Source organism: Saccostrea cucullata, unplaced genomic scaffold (genome assembly GCF_032062105.1).
Source record: "Saccostrea cucullata isolate Sc308-1 unplaced genomic scaffold, CSIRO_AGI_Scuc_v1 ctg1299, whole genome shotgun sequence".
NCBI classification, from domain to species: Eukaryota; Metazoa; Mollusca; class Bivalvia; order Ostreida; family Ostreidae; genus Saccostrea; species Saccostrea cuccullata.
The window spans coordinates 68,778-88,043 of record NW_026919438.1 but is presented as its reverse complement, the minus strand read 5'-3'; the positions used below and the strand labels follow the sequence as shown (position 1 = coordinate 88,043).

The window sequence follows — 19,266 nt, the reverse complement described above, 5'->3', positions numbered from 1 at the left end:
GTGGATATGCTGGTGGGCTTCCAACTAGTGCTTTTACCAGAGGATGGGTTCGAATCCTGGTATGGATCATTTTTTCCCCATATATTGTAGTGCAATGAAATTACACATTCTTTGAAAGAGAGATGGGAGATGGATGTCAAGACATTAATTGAGTAAAAACTAATCTATATATTTAAAATGCAGGATTAAATTGTTTTCCTTGATATGCTTTGACTTAAAACTAATGCTTTATTTGTTTTGTCTTGGAAAATAAAGTTACTGTTTTGTTTAAATAATATATTTTTTAAAAAAATTACAAATTGTAGTTATTGCAATTTTGGTCTCTTAGCTAGTAGCCAAATTTTTATATGAAACAAATAAAATGTCTTGGACGTAAAACCAACAGTGTGATTATGGGACGCAGTTTTATTTCATGAAAAAATATTTTCGCACGATGTCTACAGTATATCTTTCAAAATGCTGCTTTAACCATTGTGCTCTTGTTGTTCCAACCTCTTTTGTGCAAAATAACGAAAGTGTTTTGCTATATCAAGCAGGAAATACCCACCGTAAACATAGTCCTCTACGTAGCTGTATCTATATTTAGACATAACGAGGGTATTTAAATGTCCTTCTCGATATATAGGGAATAATCGCGAGTTTCTGCAACACCCTCTTTACTGTCAACAAGTGTATCAATTTATTGACGGTCAATGTTGTTGTTGCTGTCGTATGGAAGAGAAATTTAAATGTGCCTGTTCCCTGCATCAACTGAAAGAATTAATCATGCAGTTAATTGTATGATATATTTTGCACAGACTGTTTACAGCATTTACTGAATTACACGACGCAGTTCAAAACACATACTGTACAGCAGAAAATTAACTCGCGGAGTTAATATTCGCTATATTCGCGGAAAAAGAAATTCCGCGAATTCAACATACAGTGAAAAATTCTTAAGATTTTTAAAAGTATAAACTAAAATTTTATTATCATCTGTGTTTAGATGTAGACTGTCTTTATAATTATGCGAGTGTATGGATCAATTGTAAACACGTAGTTGTTGGTGGTTGTAAAGCTTATTAATTGTTAAATTAATTTCTATAGCAAACGATTAAGGTAATTTTGTCATCTAGTAAACTTGAAATGTAATTATCTAATAAAACAAGCTTGTATAATATTTCAATCAATCAATCAATCAATCAGTTTATTCTCTCAAACCATACAACATGGTACATGAGGAACATAGAGTATATACAGTGTCTATAAAGTCGTCAGAGGTACATTTAGTATAAATATACACACGTATAAATATATATACATATAAATATATACATAAGTAAATGTTTTACAACTGCATGTAGAGAGAGGATGTACTTAAAGTACATGAAATAATAATATATATGCAAAAAGAAAACACCAGGAGGACAGCTAAGAAGGACAGACAGTCTCAAATATTTTTGAAATAAATGTACATAGTTTTTTTAAAGATTGTATATTTGAATTGGCCATGAGTTCATAAAACTTGAAAACATTTGGTCTGTTGCAGTAACTTTTGTTGTCTGACCTCAAGGGGTCAGACAGTACTAGATTTAACCAGGGCTTATTTATGCAAGCGTTCCATGAATTTGTTTAGATAGTTCAATGGTGGAAATTTCGATCCAAGCATAATCTTCATGGACGCATGTAATTCGTCCCAGGAGGATATGAGCTTTTATTTACATTACTAAATGATCTTGTCTTTAGTATTAGCTGTGCTTTATCTTTGAACATGTTCACTTCAGTTCTCTATAAAACAATAATGCCTTAAATTAATATATAAATCTCACTTTGTTGTGTTGTGTATCAAATATTAAGCCATTTTATATATGTTATTGTTAAATAATTGATTGCTTATTTTCAGTAAAATTATACATTGACATTAAATTACTCGTACCTAAACATCAGGCAAGAGGTCGAATATATTTTTTTCTTGGTTGCCCTTCTCCAAGTATTGTAAAAACTGATAATACAGTGTCTGAGAAAAATGCAATGAAAACAGAAAAAAATGCCTTATTCAAGTTTGCTTATAATTCATTATCGTGTTAATAGATTTGTTGCTGTATTGTTATACTTCCACTCCTATCCAACGATTATATTTTGGACGAGATTACATTTATTATATCTTTGTTTCTTTTCCCAGATGCTTCAGCTCAAAATTTCATCAATCAATTACGTGTTAAGTAGAGAATCAGTGGAAATCAAATGGTTTGAGAAGCAATGAAAACTATCAGCAGGAGAATGGTCAGCAAGTGTAACGCTCTGTCAAGATTGTTATCATCAGGGTTAAGGTTATACGCGCCGATTAAGTGATCAATTAAGATCCTCCCATTGATTTCATCATTTACAACCTTCATATTATTCTGTTTGTTTACTCAGTTAAATAAAAAATCAGTTAGGTCATTTAACATATAAAACACTTGAAAAATGCTGACCCGGGATCTTGAAATATCTTCAGCCTAAGTCGACCAAAATCTTCATTTTATATAAAACATATTGATAAAATGTTGTAAAAGTCATGCAGACCAGAGGGGTTAAGGTTAACATTATTGTATACAATATTGTTTATGCATGGTCTCTTGAAGATATCTTATCAAACAAAAGAAATTATATAACATTTATAACATATTATTTTTTTTGCGTTTTATGAATTTAATACCAATTCTACGTAAATATCAAAATGACGTGGCCACGCGATGTCTTGGATTCAGCTAATTTTTTTTCTTACTGAAACTTCAATGAATGAAAAGATTGACTATATGAAAGAAAGCGTGGTAGTTTATCTGGTTGCCATGGAAACGGGACTAGAAGGTGTAAATTATAGTGGATATTGCTATTTTTCAATAATATCAAAAAAATATTTACTAGACAAAGCTGTTTATGTTCATATTTTTTTATATCCTTCATGACAATCAAAACTATGTAAAAAATTGCCAAGGTCACAAAAATTTTACAATTTCTAATTTTCTGATGCCAATAAAGTGAATAATTAGTCCTCGTTACCTCCCTTGTTAGACTTAATATTTAAAGACTTTGACAAGTGATGTGAAAATTCTAGAAGGGAGATTTAGATTCAAGAAATGTTACTTTGCAAATATCATTTAAAACATTTATGGGTAAATGAAAAATAAACATTTTATTACACTATAAAGTTGGTCTAAATGTGCGTTTTCTCTATCCGAGTTATTTCCCTTGTTGGAGCTCTTCGGCATTGAAGAATACAAAATGTAAAAATTGTAAACAAGATGGCAGACAATGAAATCTGCAGTTTTTTCTTCTTGTTTTGAAACATCTTGTTCAGGAAAATTCTACCTCAAGAGACTCAGAATTTGATGAAAAACAGTTGACAAAGTTGGGATAATCTTTAAGAAAAGCCAAAGGGTTGATCTGGACATGATGAGTAGTACACGTATAGCTACTCGTAGAAAAGAAAATAGGAGGACATCAGGGTGGTATGGGGGCGAAGGCCAAGAGGATTTTAGCTGTTCCCTTCAAGATGTCTTTGAAATAGAGATCGAGAGATACATGTAGTGGTGTGGTAGTCCCCGACCGATCCCGATTGCAATGTGTAAGTATTTTTTTATTCATAATTCTATTCAGGTGTCACATGTACCTGCATGGTAACTGATACCGGTAATCCGAGATTCCTTTGACTCTAACCTCTGACTTGTGCGCACAAGTCACAATAGATAGTTTTCACTAGACCCAAATTAACAAGAGTTATTTCCCGTTGGCAGCCATATTGGGGGTCAACATGCTCATATTCCTTCATTATTCAACCAATTTTAACTTTTTATACTGGTAATTGTGGGGTGGTAAGCATTGTTTTTCTTTAAAATATACATTTGTTAGAGCCTCTTCTATTTCATGATTTTTATTCCACAAAGATTTCCCCCAAAATATTTCTGCGACACCCTCTTATATTTGGTAGGACAAAGAGGGAAAATTACAAGGTTGACCAACAAGATGGCGGCCAAAGGGAAGTAACTCCTGTTTATGTGGGTCTAATGAAAACTATCTATATAAAAGCAGGGGTTAGAGTCAGAGGAATCTCGGATTAGGTAACTGACAGTATAATGAAATATAAGACAATAAAAACAAACAAAACCATGAAAACTTGATGCACAGTTGCACATATTACATGTACATGACATTGAATCAAATACTACTGTGCAATATATGTGCCCGTTTTGGGTACTGGTATTTTATTTTCTATAAAATTCAGTATATTTGAAGAAAATTGTATGAATTTATTTTTCCAAATGATAATATGCTTGTGTCCAATCTATTTTTACAAAAAGGATTTGTAGAAATCATACCTCGGAAATATTAAACCTTTGACTTCTGAAAATGATAACTGAATAGTGTGTTAGATTTTTTGAAATTTTTAAGCAATATCAGGACTGTAGAATATTTTAAAGAATTGATTAAAAAAAAGTGTAAGTGCAAAATTATGAAAGTACATACAGACACACAGATTTACAGATGCTAATAGTGTTCTAGATCTAAGTACATATACTTTGTCATACTATTGTGAAATCATTTTTGGGACCTTGATTCAATGGAGTTATTTGCTCTGCAAGGTAATGTATTGTAAAGTAGGTAAAGAAATCTATCCAAGGGTATTAGAATATGGCAACTCCTGGGCATTTGTACTTTCCAGGATGCAGCTTTCTGTCTCATAATTTTAATTTTACTGATCACTGTTTTTCAGCTATATATTGCAGGTATATCAATCTTGCACACAATTTAAATATGAATAGTTTTAGTTTGACAATATTGATCTGTACAGATGAGATCATTCTGATGCTGTGTACTTTACATGTCAAGGACATATTGTACAAATTAAAAATAGTCGCATTAAAGAACAAAATAAATTATACCACATTACGTTAGTATCTATAAAAGATGTATGTTTTTATTACAATTAATTTATGATATAAATAAATTTCATTTTCCACTTTAGAAATCAATTGTTGTCAAATTGATTTCTACTCTTAGTCTCTATATCTCTGGCGATTTGTCCAAACTGCAGAAAAGCTTTATATGTAAATTGAAAAAAAAATGCTTGATGACAACATTAAATCCACTCCTGTATCAATCATTCCTCTTGATTCAGAAAATTTTCAGGATAACATGTAAATATTAGGTACATGTAATATATATATATATATATATATATATGATGTTCAAGATTTTAACCCAAACTTTCAAATTAAAAAATAATTTTTAATTGATCATTGCAGCCCTTGCAAGATTTTCCTAATGAAGATTCTAAGGATTACAGATCCTCTAGCAAGAAGACCACACAGGTACATGTAGTGTGTATTAAGTTGCATGGATTCATGGTGACTTAAGACATGATTGCCACAACAATGCATAAAGGGAGATAATAATGTTTATAGGTTGAAAATGTATATGTTTTATATATAGCAAAATTTTAAGATTCCGGTTTTAAGTTTTTGAAACAATTTTTAAATGAATTTTTATCCAAAGTGACCAAAAATTAATGTTATTTTTTTTTTATGTGAACAGATAGAAATGACCAGAGCAGAGGACATACAGCCCCCCCCCCCAAAAAAAAAAAAAATTCACAGTGGACTGGAAGTAAATTTTACATGAAAAATACAAAGTAGGAAAAATAACAGAAAGAAAAGAGGACCCAGTTAAAGTTGTCACTGGTGCAAGATGGACGTAGAGAGGGTTTTCCAATGATCATTACTAAAATCCACAGCAAATTAATATTGCAAGGCTGAGCTACTTTTCAAACTTACACAAAAGGACATAAAGAAATGTGAATTCGAGGAAACCAAGCTGACATCAAATGAGAGAATATGAAGGAACAAATTTTAGCAAAAATTTTTTATTTTAAGCAGGGCATCTGTTTTCCTTAGAGAATATGTGTATTCTAAAGTGATTTCTTGTATTTTCCAAAAATGTCACTGTTGTCAAGTGAAGATAATGTCTTGTTTATTTTTTTCTATAAAAGCAGTTTTATGCTAAGAAGCAGTTTCTTCCCTTTTTATATCCCCACTCTGCAGGAGAGGTGGTATGCTGATTTATTATATACCCCCACATGGGCTCACAAATTTAGAGTTTTATATTGGCAGGCTTCACACAGTATGTCATGTATGATTAGAATATATATGAATACATTTTAACAAAACTGAGAACAAGATTAATTGTGAAACACTGATTCCCTATACATTGCAGCTTATGTCAAGACTTCCACGAGGTATCACAAAAAAGGTCTTGCCACAAGTAAAACACCTGTGAAATATGAAAATCTAGTCCAACTTCAGAAGTTGTGGTTAAGGTTAAAGTTTTTTAAGTCGGACAATGTCTAAGGTCAAGGTCAAATGGTTAAAAATATTTATACCCATTAAAAGATCATAGTATACATGTAAACTGATCTTCTGAATATGCTGATAAGCAATGTGGTAATAAAAGTTAATTCCACAATATTTAGCATATAAGGTCATTTAAACAAATTTGGCTGCCTTCCCCCAACAGACTAACTAAAATTCAAAACTTTTTTTTACATTGCAAGACAGGATGGTTTTTTTTATCCATCTTTAATATCTCGTCAACAAATATTATGAAATTTTCTGGGAAAAAGATTTTACAACCTACCTACCAAGGCGACTTAATAATTTTACCCTGAGTTGGGAGAGGGCAAACAAACATTATAATCAAGATGGTCTTGCCAACTTGTTTTGACATTATATTGTCTGACCTACTTTCATATTTTCATAAAATACTTTCATATCATTTATTAGATATGAGTTGGCCTGTTTACTTTAATTATACATTTTAAAAAAAATTAACCATAAAACAATTTTTTTTTAATTTGAACATATTTTAGTGAATAAATCAAAAGGATTGGACACAATTACAGGCCATTAACAGATTTGTAAGAATTTTTGGAAAATCACTTGTTTTATTTCATATTTAAATTAAAAAAACTAGAAGCCTGATTTGTTTCCATGGCAACATTTTAATTTACTTGTCACTGAGTTAATTTCAGAAGTTCTATTTAATTATTGAAAAGAAATTCAAATACTTGACATATATTCATACAACATAACAATTTGTTCAGTTTGGTAAAACATGTTCTTAGATGATCTTCTCTGTTATTTGTGATTAATGGAGGGGGGGGGACATTCATGCAATAATTTCTAGAAAGCTGTACATTTACCCATTAATTTTTTTTATTCTCACAAAACATTAAAATATAAAGTTTATTTAATGATACATGGTTACAAATATACCGGTTGTCAAAATGGTGAACAATTTCATTGAATATGACTAAAAAAGTCAATTTTGGCAAATTGCCAATTTTCATGCAATAATTTCTAGAAAGTTTTTGATTTACCCATTATTTTTTTTATTCTCGTAAAACCTTAGAATATATAGTTTATTTAATGATACATGGTTACAAATATATCAGTTGTCAAAATGGTGAAAAATTTCATTGAATATGACTAAAAAAAGTCAATTTTGGCAAATTGCCAATTTTCATGCAATAATTTCTAGAAAGTTTTTGATTTACCCATTATTTTTTTTATTCTCATAAAACCTTAGAATATATAGTTTATTTAATGATACATAGTTACAAATATATCAGTTGTCAAAATGGTGAAAAATTTCACTGAATATGACTAAAAAAGTCAATTTTGGCAAATTGCCAATTTTCATGCAATAATTTCTAGAAAGTTTTTGATTTACCCATCAATTTTTTTTATTCTCATAAAACCTTAGAATATATAGTTTATTTAATGATACATAGTTACAAATATATCAGTTGTCAAAATGGTGAAAAATTTCACTGAATATGACTAAAATAGTCAATTTTGGCAAATTGCCAATTTTCATGCAATAATTTCTAGAAAGTTTTTGATTTACCCATTAATTTTTTTTATTCTCATAAAACCTTAGAATATATAGTTTATTTAATGATACATGGTTACAAATATATCAGTTGTCAAAATGGTGAAAAATTTCATTGAATATGACTAATAAAGTCAATTTTGGCAAATTGCCAATTTGCTAACAGCCTTAATGCTGCAATGAAAATTCGCTTAATCTTCATTCAAATATCTTTGAATGAAATTAATTTCTCAGATTTAAGTAGTATGAGCTCACATAATATAATTTTCATGCGAGTTTTTACTAATTAATTGAATGTGCACAAATTTAATTTAAAACAGAGCAAAATTTGCTTAATCAGAGGGTTCTAAATATAACATCCCTGTTACCATGGCAACCAAATTGAAAAGTTAGACTTTAACATCATATTTATTAAAGACATACCAATTGTAGTAAATGGTGTGAATTTCAGGTAAATCGGAGATATGTCATGTCCACGACCCTACTTAAAATTTTGATTTTTATAGAGAATTGATATTAAGCAAACAAGGTCAGACAAGCTTTTTAGGAAAGCTAATACTTGTGTAAAAAATTTTTTCTTATATCTGAAAAAGCTGTACACTCTGAAATGTAGTGGTATTCATCACCTATCTTTCCATTGTTACAAAGTGAACATATTCTTTCATTTAATGGGGTGCCACACCATCTCTCTATTTCTACAGGTAGATGATGATTTGAGGTACGCATTTTCATCAATAACTTTCTTTGTTTTGGGTGTAAATTTTTAATATAGCTTTCAAATCCGAAATTAGTTTTAAAAACTCTGTAAATCTGGCCTTTGGAAGAACTATTTATATCATTTGACCATTTCTGAATGAATTGATCTTTTAAATTCTGATTTACAATAGCACTTAACCATTTAGCATTGACCACACCTTGCTCATTCCATATAAATGAAAGTCCACAATTATTTAGGATCTTTTGAATACATTCAATCCATTGACATTTAATACCATCATTACTTAATTGGTTATACATATACTTGTACACAATATTGACAATTTTATCTTCTGTACATGTAAACATCTTTGACCAGTATGTAGTCATTCTCGTAAAAACATTAATGTACAAAAGGAATCTTCCAGTTTCTCCGTATATCATGTAATTTGGTGTAGAACTTTTTAAATTAAATATAGTTTTTAAGAATTTTAAATGGACACGTTCAATGATATCCATATTTTCATAGCCCTATATCTCACATCCGTAAAGTAAAATGGATGTGACTACTTTATCAAACAAGTCAAGCTGACATTCAATCGGTAAATTAAATTGTCTAATTTTTCTTATCACCCCGTACATTGCTTTTTGTGCTTGCTCACAAAGATGTTTCTTCGCTTTACAATATGAACCTGTTCTTGATAATACAATTCCTAGATATTTAAATTCTTTTACATTTTCAATATATTGGGTATTGTAATAAAATTTCCTCTTTAACATTGGCCCTTTGGAGAAAACCAAGACTTTTGTCTTATCCACATTCACATTAAGTTTCCATTGAGTACAATAAGTATGGAATTCATTCAGTGCCTTTTGTAAATCATCAGCAGATTCTGCCAATATAACAGTGTCATCAGCATAAAATAAAATCAAAAGTTTTAAATGTAGTAATAATTCATCTTCAATTTCTTTACTAATAGTTTGTAATCCGACTATGTTTTTTTCTACCAAAAATTCTTCAAGATCGTTTATGTACAAGGAAAGTAAAAAAGGTGATAGATTTTCGCCTTGTCTTATTCAAAAAATCCCGAGGACATTCCATTTTGTTTCACTAAAGACTTAATTCCCATGTACATATTCCTTATATAATTAAAACATTTTCCGTTAATACCATTTCTGAATAGCTTATTCCACAAACCGTTTCTCCATACAGTATCGTGTGCCTGTTTAAAATCAATAAATGCACAAAAAAGTTTCTTTTTTCTTTTCATAAGGATATCAGATAGAAATTGTAAAGTTAAAATATGGTCTAATGTTGAGTAATTCTTCCTAAAACCTGCTTGAAATTTAGTAAGTTAATTTCGTTTGCATACATTTCTAGTCTATTCGCCAATATGCGGGTAAAAAGTTTGCCTAGGCAGCTTAGCAGAGATATAGGACGATAATTTTCAGGCTGGGTTGGGTCGCCCTTATTCTTATATATCGGTCTAACAATACCAATTAACCATTCATCTGGAACGAAACCACTATCAAAAATTATATTAAAAAACTTCTTATACAATGGTAACAAGAGGCCCACGGGCCTTATAGGTCACCTGAGTATTGTGTAACAACTTTCAAACAATTAAATTTGGTTTGTGTTTTAAACCAGAGGCCATGAAATTCAATTCACAATCTACAATTTTGAAAGAGGCACCATTGCTTATCATAATTATTAACTTAGCTTACTCTATTTACTTAATACCCAGAGGTAGATCAGAGTAACAAAAAGAAAATGCACTTCCATTTTATACCCAGTTGTGTACCTCACCCTAAAGGAACCACTGCTCCATGGGCCACATACCGGTATTTCAAAATTTTGAAAATGCTGTCATAAAATGGTTGATTAATACCAAAGAGCAGATTTCAAAGCATTAATTTATTTTCAGACTATGTAACCCCCCCCCCTCTCTGACTCTGGGGGCATAAAAAAACACTTTGCTAGATGCACCATTCTTCATCATAAATGTATGTATAATTGGATCATTGGCACAAAACCCAGAAGCAAAGGAAAATATTTTCAAAGAATTAATGTATGTTTACTATATAATCAATAGAGCCCCGCCCTAACAACAGAACACCTAACCCTGGGGCAATAAAATTCACAATTTTGGAAGAGGCACTGTTGCTCATCATAACTATGTGCTTAGTTAGTTTATTTAATACCCAGAAGCAGAGAAGAAGATTTTCAAAGAATAAATGCATTTTCACTATATAATCAATAGAGCCCCGCCCTAACACCAGAAACCCTGACCCTGGGGCCATAAAATTCACAAATCTGGAAGAGGCACTCTTGCTCATCATAACTATGTGCTTAGTTAGTTTATTTAATACCCAGAAGCAGAGAAGAAGATTTTCAAAGAATATAATGCATTTTCACTATATAATCAATAGAGCCCCTCCCTAACACCAGAAACCCTGACCCTGGGGCCATAAAATTCACAAATCTGGAAGAGGCACTCTTGCTCATCATAACTATTTGCTTAGTTAATTTATTTAATATCCAGGAGCAGAGAAGAAGATTTTCAAAGAAATAATGCATTTTCACTATATAATCTATAGAGACCCGCCCTAACACCAGAACCCCTAACCCTGGGGCTATAAAATTCACAAATCTGGAAGAGGCACTCTTGCTCATCATAACTATGTGCTTAGTTAGTTTATTTAATACCTAGGAGCAGAGAAGAAGATTTTCAAAGAAATAATGCATTTTCACTATATAATCTATTGAGCCCCGCCCTAGCACTAGAACCCCTGACCCTGGGGCCATGAATTTCACAATTTTGGAAGAGGACTCAATGCTCATTACATTCATGCCAACAGTTTGCCTGCTTGATGTCCAGGAGTAAAGAAGAAGATTTTTAAAGATTGCAATAATTTTAGTGGTTTTGGCCCCACCCCTCAGGCCCCAGGGGGGTGGGGACCATGAAATTCACTATTTTTGTTCCCCTCCACCCATAGATGCTGTATACCAAATTTGGTTGAAATTGGTTCAGTGGTTCCAGAGAAGAAGCTGAAAATGTTCAAATGTTAACACACGACACACGACGCACGACGCACGACGACGGACGAAAACGGATAGCAATAGGTCACCTGAGTTACTCAGGTGACCTAAAAACGTTGACAATGTTGTAGAAATTTGTTCATTTAGAATGTTATCATACCCTGCGGCTTTACCATTCTTAAGTTTCTGAACAGCCGCTATTATTTCTTCTTCTACAATTTCACAATTGATAATACTGTCTACATGGTCTGAGTTATCATCTGTATCATCTAATCTAAAGTCGTAATTTTCGTCATCGTTAACATCATTAGTATTGCCTTCATTCATTTCTTTTAAAAATAGAAACATATCTTGGATTTCAACAGCGCATTTTTTATCTTGACTTGATGCATTTAAAATTCTCCAATAATCTTTCGGGTTTTTTGAACGTAAATGGGCCAGTTTTTGAGTTAATTTATTTCTGTAACCCTTCAAGCAGTTATTCATTGTTTTCTTGTATTGTTTACTAGTTGATTTTAGATCACCTTTGTTTTCAATTGTTTTATTTCTATTGTAAATTCGCTTTGCTAAATGGAATTTTCTCCTTGCTGTTTTACATTCCTGGTTAAACCAGGGTTTGTTACGCTTTTTATTAGCCATTGAGGGGTTTTCTATATTTTTTTTATACCAAACGTTTCTCTAGCTGAATTAACAAATACTTCACAAATGTTTTTCGCTATTTTCGTAACATCATCCCTGCAGATACTTTTAATATTATTAGATAGTCTATCTAGATCATTTTCTATGGCTAATACAGAACTCACTTCAATATTGCTACGAAAATCGTCTGCTTTGTCCGCACACCATAATTTTACACTTGGTTGATTTTTACCTGTTATACAACTTTTGACCTCTTTGTTACAATTAATGAACGAAAAAGTTATTGGATTATGTACATCTGAAAAAAGGTTACAAAAATCAATAATTTCAAAATTTTCCACAATTTCAAAAATATTTGCACTGGCTACAACATAATCAACAGTGCTGCTATTCTTACATGTGACACTACCTGTATTTTTATCTCTGCCTACCCGGCTATTCACAATATACAAGTCATTTTTACAAAAGTCAACAAATTTATGTCCATAATTATTTACAGTGCAATCTTGTACAACTCTTTCTAAAGGAATCTGATGGTCATTAAATATCGAACATCGAAGAGCAATCTCTGAATGAATCGGGCTATGAGTTACCTGTGTCAAGAACTCGTCAGAAGTACAATAGTCGTGTAATTTACCAACTCTAGCATTGAAATCTCCAAATAAGCATACATATTTACAGTTATTTGCCATGTTTAAAACTTCTTGCTCTATTTCTAAAAAACAGTCGGGAGAAGAATATTTACTCCCTTCTGGTGGAATGTACACAACTCCACATAAGACATCTTCGCAAGTATTAAGTAGAAATTTGCTAAGTTTGAACCAAAAAATGAATTTACAATCTGTTTTCAAAATATTTACATGTCTTATAATATCGTCTCGAACTGCTATAACTAACCCACCAGATCTTCTATTTGATAATTTATGTCTATTTTTCATGAAAACTGTGTAGCCGGTTATCTGTATATTGTCCGAATCATCGGTTTTAGTTTCTGAAAGTCCGATTATGTCATACTCAGAGATGAAATCGTAAAACTCTGGATAATTAAGTCGTTGTTAAAGTCCACATACATTTAAGGATAAAATTTTCTGGGATTTGTCCCTGTCAGTTTGTTCTCCCGCGGTTTCCTATGCCTGCTCAGGTGTAGATCCCTGTCGCTGTCGTTTTAGTGCCTGGCGGTCGGTATTTTGCGGCGTGCTCTGTTGATCCATCGGTTGATAACTCGGGGTCGAATTCCAGGTGGGTAAAGATTGAACAGGTGCGCTGTGCGCGGATCCAGCTGATGGTATGTATTTCTTACCGTCGATGTACAGCGTGTCTCTCACAAGCTTGGTGCGTTTATGATCTTTCAATGCTTGCCGTAGAACCGGATACAGTTTCCTTCTTTTTTCCTCAATCTCTGGAGGGAATTGCTCATTTACCCAAACATTACTGTGTTTTAGTTTTTGCGGTGCTCGGCTGCGGATGTATTCTCTGTCTTTGTAAAACGTAAATTTTGCGACAATATTTCTTGGGTGTTCGCTGAACTCGCTCCATTTTCCCATTCTATGTACACGTTCAAATGAGATTTCGTAATTTATTCTATATTTTCTTTGAATAAAATCTTGAAGAACAGCTTCAGTATCCTCGAATCTCCGTTCTGGTATTCCTGAGAAAATAAGATTGTCACGCATTGAGCGCATTTTGAGGTCTGTAACCGAGTTTTGTAGAGCCTCGTTAGCATCTGTCACAGCTTTTAACACATTTTCTGTTTGTTTTTGGGTACGTATATACTGTTCTGTATCTTTCACATTGCTCACAATTTGATTCTTGTTCGCCTCAGTTGCATCTTTGACTGAATCGAAGACATTTCCCAGTGCTTTCATGTCTGTGTCAAAGTTTTGAACATCATTCTTCACACTTGTCACTCTTTCATCAAGTTTTGATACTTGCGATTTTAGCATATTCACAGACCCTTGTAATTCATTAAAGGAGGCCATTTTATTTTCAATAGCACTGAGTCTGGAATCAAGTGAATCACTCCTGTGTTGGATGTCCGTTAATTTACAGTTCATTTGGGTCAATAGGGTGTGTATAGAGGATAATGTGATTTGATTTTCTAGCTCCTTAGCATTGTCACATTCCGACTCTGGCTTGCCGTAAATTACAGAGTGGCTCTCTTTTAGAATATCAGATGTTTGAGACATTTTGATACAAGATGGCAAAGACAAAGGCAGAATCGAAATCGAAGTCACATACAGGTAACAGGCACGGATCAACAACATAGAATGTATGTGCGTGAACTAAACTCACACTGATTACACATAGCACAAGCAAATAACAAAGAAACTATCGATTTAACGTTGGATTTCACCAAAATTGTACTATAAATGTCTTCATCAATGAATATCACGTATTCTTGCACATTCTTTTATATTCTTATGCAGTAAAATGGTATAGTTTCAAGGATATTTTACCGGAGCCCTAGTTGAACCGACTTATCGGTTGGATGACCTCTGACCTCCTCCACCGCTAACTCCATAAAAATATACGGTGTACACAAAGATAAGTTTTGTCCAAAATTATTGACACATCTTTAACCTACCCTAACGCCCATTCAAGTTGACGTATAAAACTGTGGCCAACAACTGCAATTTTCGGAATGTTTGTACACAAAGTTCAGTATGGCAGTGCGTGAAACAAAACAAATAATAATAATAATGCTTCTTTTATACAGCGCTTTTCTAGCATAAATCCTACTCAAAGCGCTCTACAATACATAATTACCCAAGAAGACTTTAACAATCAATAATATTTCACAGTTCAAGCTGCCGTTATTAGCACTACAACTCTAACATTTTGACAATATCTCTCACTGTCTTTAGCCAGGTACCCCTTTTACACTTGGGTGGATTGAGGAAATCCGTGCAAAGTACCTTTCCCAAGGGCACTACGTCGGCTTGTCGTGGCCAGGATTTTTAAGTCATTAATTACCTGTAGAAGTCCTGATCTATTAACATATTGTATAACTGCAACTTCCCCAAACAATGCAGAAATACTAACATCGCAATAAATCGGCTAAAACAAAAATTATTTGTGATGTTGCGCTTCTATCAGGCTAAATTTACATAAAGAAAGGACGGCTATCTTTCAGCCAATAAAGATTCAGTATTGCTATGAGGTAACATACGGGCATTAGCTTTGGTTAAATAACAGAGGCTTCCAACAAGATACAAATTAAAGTTATTTCAATAACTGTTTTTATGTAAACGAGTTTATCTTTTGGATTTTATTCTATTTGTTGATTTTCTGTATGTAATGATATTTAGTGTGTAAACCGTGGCGAGTCTCATTGTATCAGATATTTCCCTATTTTCTGACTGGTTCATTATATTCGGCGATCATATTACAATTTTAGCGTCCCTGATGTAAACTCTTTAAGAAGCTTTGCAGATTTTCTATTATTTAACAAGACTTTCCATTCTATTTTCCTGTACATCCAAAATTGGAAAATGATCCCAGATACGGATTATTTCAGGAAGGTAAATGTTTAAGCATGTGATGATTGCAAATTCGACGGATAGGAGCTGAACAGTCAACATTCACAGGAGCGCCGCCATGAAGAGGCTAAGCGATCTTTTTGGTTTTTATTTGCTCTCTTAAAACGTTCTATAACTTACAAGGATCTATGATCAGAAAAAAAAAAACGACCAACCTTTGTATTTACTAATAACCTTTTATCTACGTAAGAAGGAAAGGACATTTTTACTTACTCTTACTGCCATTTCCATATTGCATAACAGTTGTTTTGAGCAATGTTGCTTGAATCTCAGTTGTACTGATATGGAAAACGCACTAAAGTTTTAATTATAGGCCATAGTTTTATTCCACGATCAGAAAAACTTTTAGGACAAAGTGATGCATTTCAAGCTGATTTTAACCTTGCCAAGTGGGAAATCCGATTCTTCGGTATAAGTGAGGGTAGAATGGAACAAGAGGCCCACGGGCCTTACAGGTCACCTGAGTATTGTGCAACTACTTTCAAACGATTAAATTTGGTTCATGTTATAAACCAGAGGCCATGGAATTCGCAATTCACAATTTTTAAAGAGGTACCATTGCTTATAATAATTTAGACTTAGCATGCTCTATTTACTTGATACCCAGAGGTAGATCAGAGTACAATTAAGAGAAAATGCACTTCCACTTTAAAACCAGTTGTACACCTCATCCCAAAGGAACCACTGATCTTGGGGCCACATATTTCAAAATTTTGCAAATTTTATCATAAAATGGTTGATTAACACCAAAGAGCAAATTTCCAAGCATTAATTAATTTTAGACTTTGTACCCGCCCCCCCTCACCCTGACCCAGGGAAGGGGCGGGGGGCATAAAAAATAACTATTTTGCTAGGTGCACCTTTCTTCATCATGAATATATATATTTGGATCATAGTCATAAACACAGAAGCAAAGGAAAGAATTTCAAAGAATAAATGCATTTTCACTATATAACCAATAGAGCCCCCCTAACACCAGAACCCCTGACCCTGGGGTCATAAAATTCACAATTTTGAAAGAAGCACTCTTGATCAACATAACTATCTAATTACATAATTTATCTAATACCCAGAAGCAGAGAAGAAGATTTTCAAAGAATTTATGCATTTTCACTATATGATCAATAGAGCCCCGCCCAACACCAAAACCCCTTACCCTGGGGTCACAAAATTCACAATTTTGAAAGAAGCACTCTTGCTTATCATCACTATGTGCTAGGTTAGTTTATTTAATACATAGGAGCAGAGAAGAAGATTTCCAAAGAATAAATGCATTTTAACTATATAATCAATAGGGCCCCACCCTAACACCAGAACCCCTGACCCTGGGGCCACAAAATTCATAATTTTGGAAGAGGCACTCTTGCTCATCATAACAAAGTACTTAGTTTATTTAATACCAAGAAGTAGAGAAGATTTTCAAAGAAAAAATGCACTTTCACTACATAACCAATAGAGCCCCGCCCAAACACCAGAACCCCTGACCCTGGGGTCATAAAATTCACAATTTTGAAAAAGACACTCTTGCTCATCATAACTATGTGCTTAGTTAGTTTATTTAATACCCAGAAGTAGAAAAGAAGATTTTCAAAGAAAAAATGCATTTTCAGTACATAACCAATAGAGCCCCGCCCTAACACCAGAACCCCTGACCCTGGGGTCATAAAATTCACAATTTTGGAAGAGGCACTCTTGCTCATTATAACTATGTGCTTGGTTAGTTTATCTAATACCTAGGAGCAGAGAAGAAGATTTTCAAAGAAATCATGCATTTTCCCTATATAATCTATATAGCCCCGCCCTAGCACTAGAACCCCTGACCCTGGGGCCATGAATTTCACAATTTAAGTAGAGGACTCAATGTTCATTACATTCATAACAACAGTTTGCCTGCTTGATGTCCAGGAGTAAAGAAGAAGATTTTTAAAGATTGCAATAATTTAAGTGGTTTTTGCCCCACCCACCCCCAGGCCCCAGGGGGGGCAGGGATCATGAAATTCACATTTTTTGTTCCCCTTCACCCATAGATGCTGTATACCATAGAATGGAACAAGAGGCCCACGGGCCGTACAGGTCACCTGAGTATTGTGCAACTACTTTCAAACGATTAAATTTGGTTCATGTTATAAACCAGAGGCCATGGAATTCGCAATTCACAATTTTTAAAGAGGTACCATTGCTTATAATAATTTAGACTTAGCATGCTCTATTTACTTGATACCCAGAGGTAGATCAGAGTACAATTAAGAGAAAATGCACTTCCACTTTATAACCAGTTGTACACCTCATCCCAAAGGAACCACTGATCTTGGGGCCACATATTTCAAAATTTTGCAAATTTTATCATAAAATGGTTGATTAACACCAAAGAGCAAATTTCCAAGCATTAATTAATTTTAGACTTTGTACCCGCCCCCCCTCACCCTGACCCAGGGAAGGGGCGGGGGCATAAAAAATAACTATTTTGCTAGGTGCACCTTTCTTCATCATGAATATATATATTTGGATCATAGTCATAAACACAGAAGCAAAGGAAAGAATTTCAAAGAATAAATGCATTTTCACTATATAACCAATAGAGCCCCCCTAACACCAGAACCCCTGACCCTGGGGTCATAAAATTCACAATTTTGAAAGAAGCACTCTTGATCAACATAACTATCTAATTACATAATTTATCTAATACCCAGAAGCAGAAAAGAAGATTTTCAAAGAATTTATGCATTTTCACTATATGATCAATAGAGCCCCGCCCAACACCAAAACCCCTTACCCTGGGGTCACAAAATTCACAATTTTGAAAGAAGCACTCTTGCTTATCATCACTATGTGCTAGGTAAGTTTATTTAATACCCAGGAGCAGAGAAGAAGATTTCCAAAGAATAAATGCATTTTAACTATATAATCAATAGGGCCCCACCCTAACACCAGAACCCCTGACCCTGGGGCCACAAAATTCATAATTTTGGAAGAGGCACTCTTGCTCATCATAACAAAGTACTTAGTTAGTTTATTTAATACCAAGAAGTAGAGAAGATTTTCAAAGAAAAAATGCACTTTCACTACATAACCAATAGAGCCCCGCCCAAACACCAGAACCCCTGACCCTGGGGTCATAAAATTCACAATTTTGAAAAAGACACTCTTGCTCATCATAACTATGTGCTTAGTTAGTTTATTTAATACCCAGAAGTAGAAAAGAAGATTTTCAAAGAAAAAATGCATTTTCACTACATAACCAATAGAGCCCCGCCCTGACACCAGAACCCCTGACCCTGGGGTCATAAAATTCACAATTTTGGAAGAGGCACTCTTGCTCATTATAACTATGTGCTTGGTTAGTTTATCTAATACCTAGGAGCAGAGAAGAAGATTTTCAAAGAAATCATGCATTTTCCCTATATAATCTATATAGCCCCGCCCTAGCACTAGAACCCCTGA

The 19,266-nt window shown here is 33.3% G+C and overlaps 1 long non-coding RNA gene across 1 annotated transcript; it reads left to right on the top strand.

Annotated features, from left to right (window-relative positions):
* Positions 1 to 3,255: 3,255 nt before the first annotated feature.
* On the top strand, positions 3,256 to 5,918 carry LOC134231616 (uncharacterized). Its single transcript, XR_009984588.1, has 3 exons — positions 3,256 to 3,586; positions 5,265 to 5,330; positions 5,554 to 5,918. It is a non-coding gene; the product is annotated as an uncharacterized LOC134231616 (long non-coding RNA).
* The last annotated feature ends 13,348 nt before the right edge of the window (positions 5,919 to 19,266 follow it).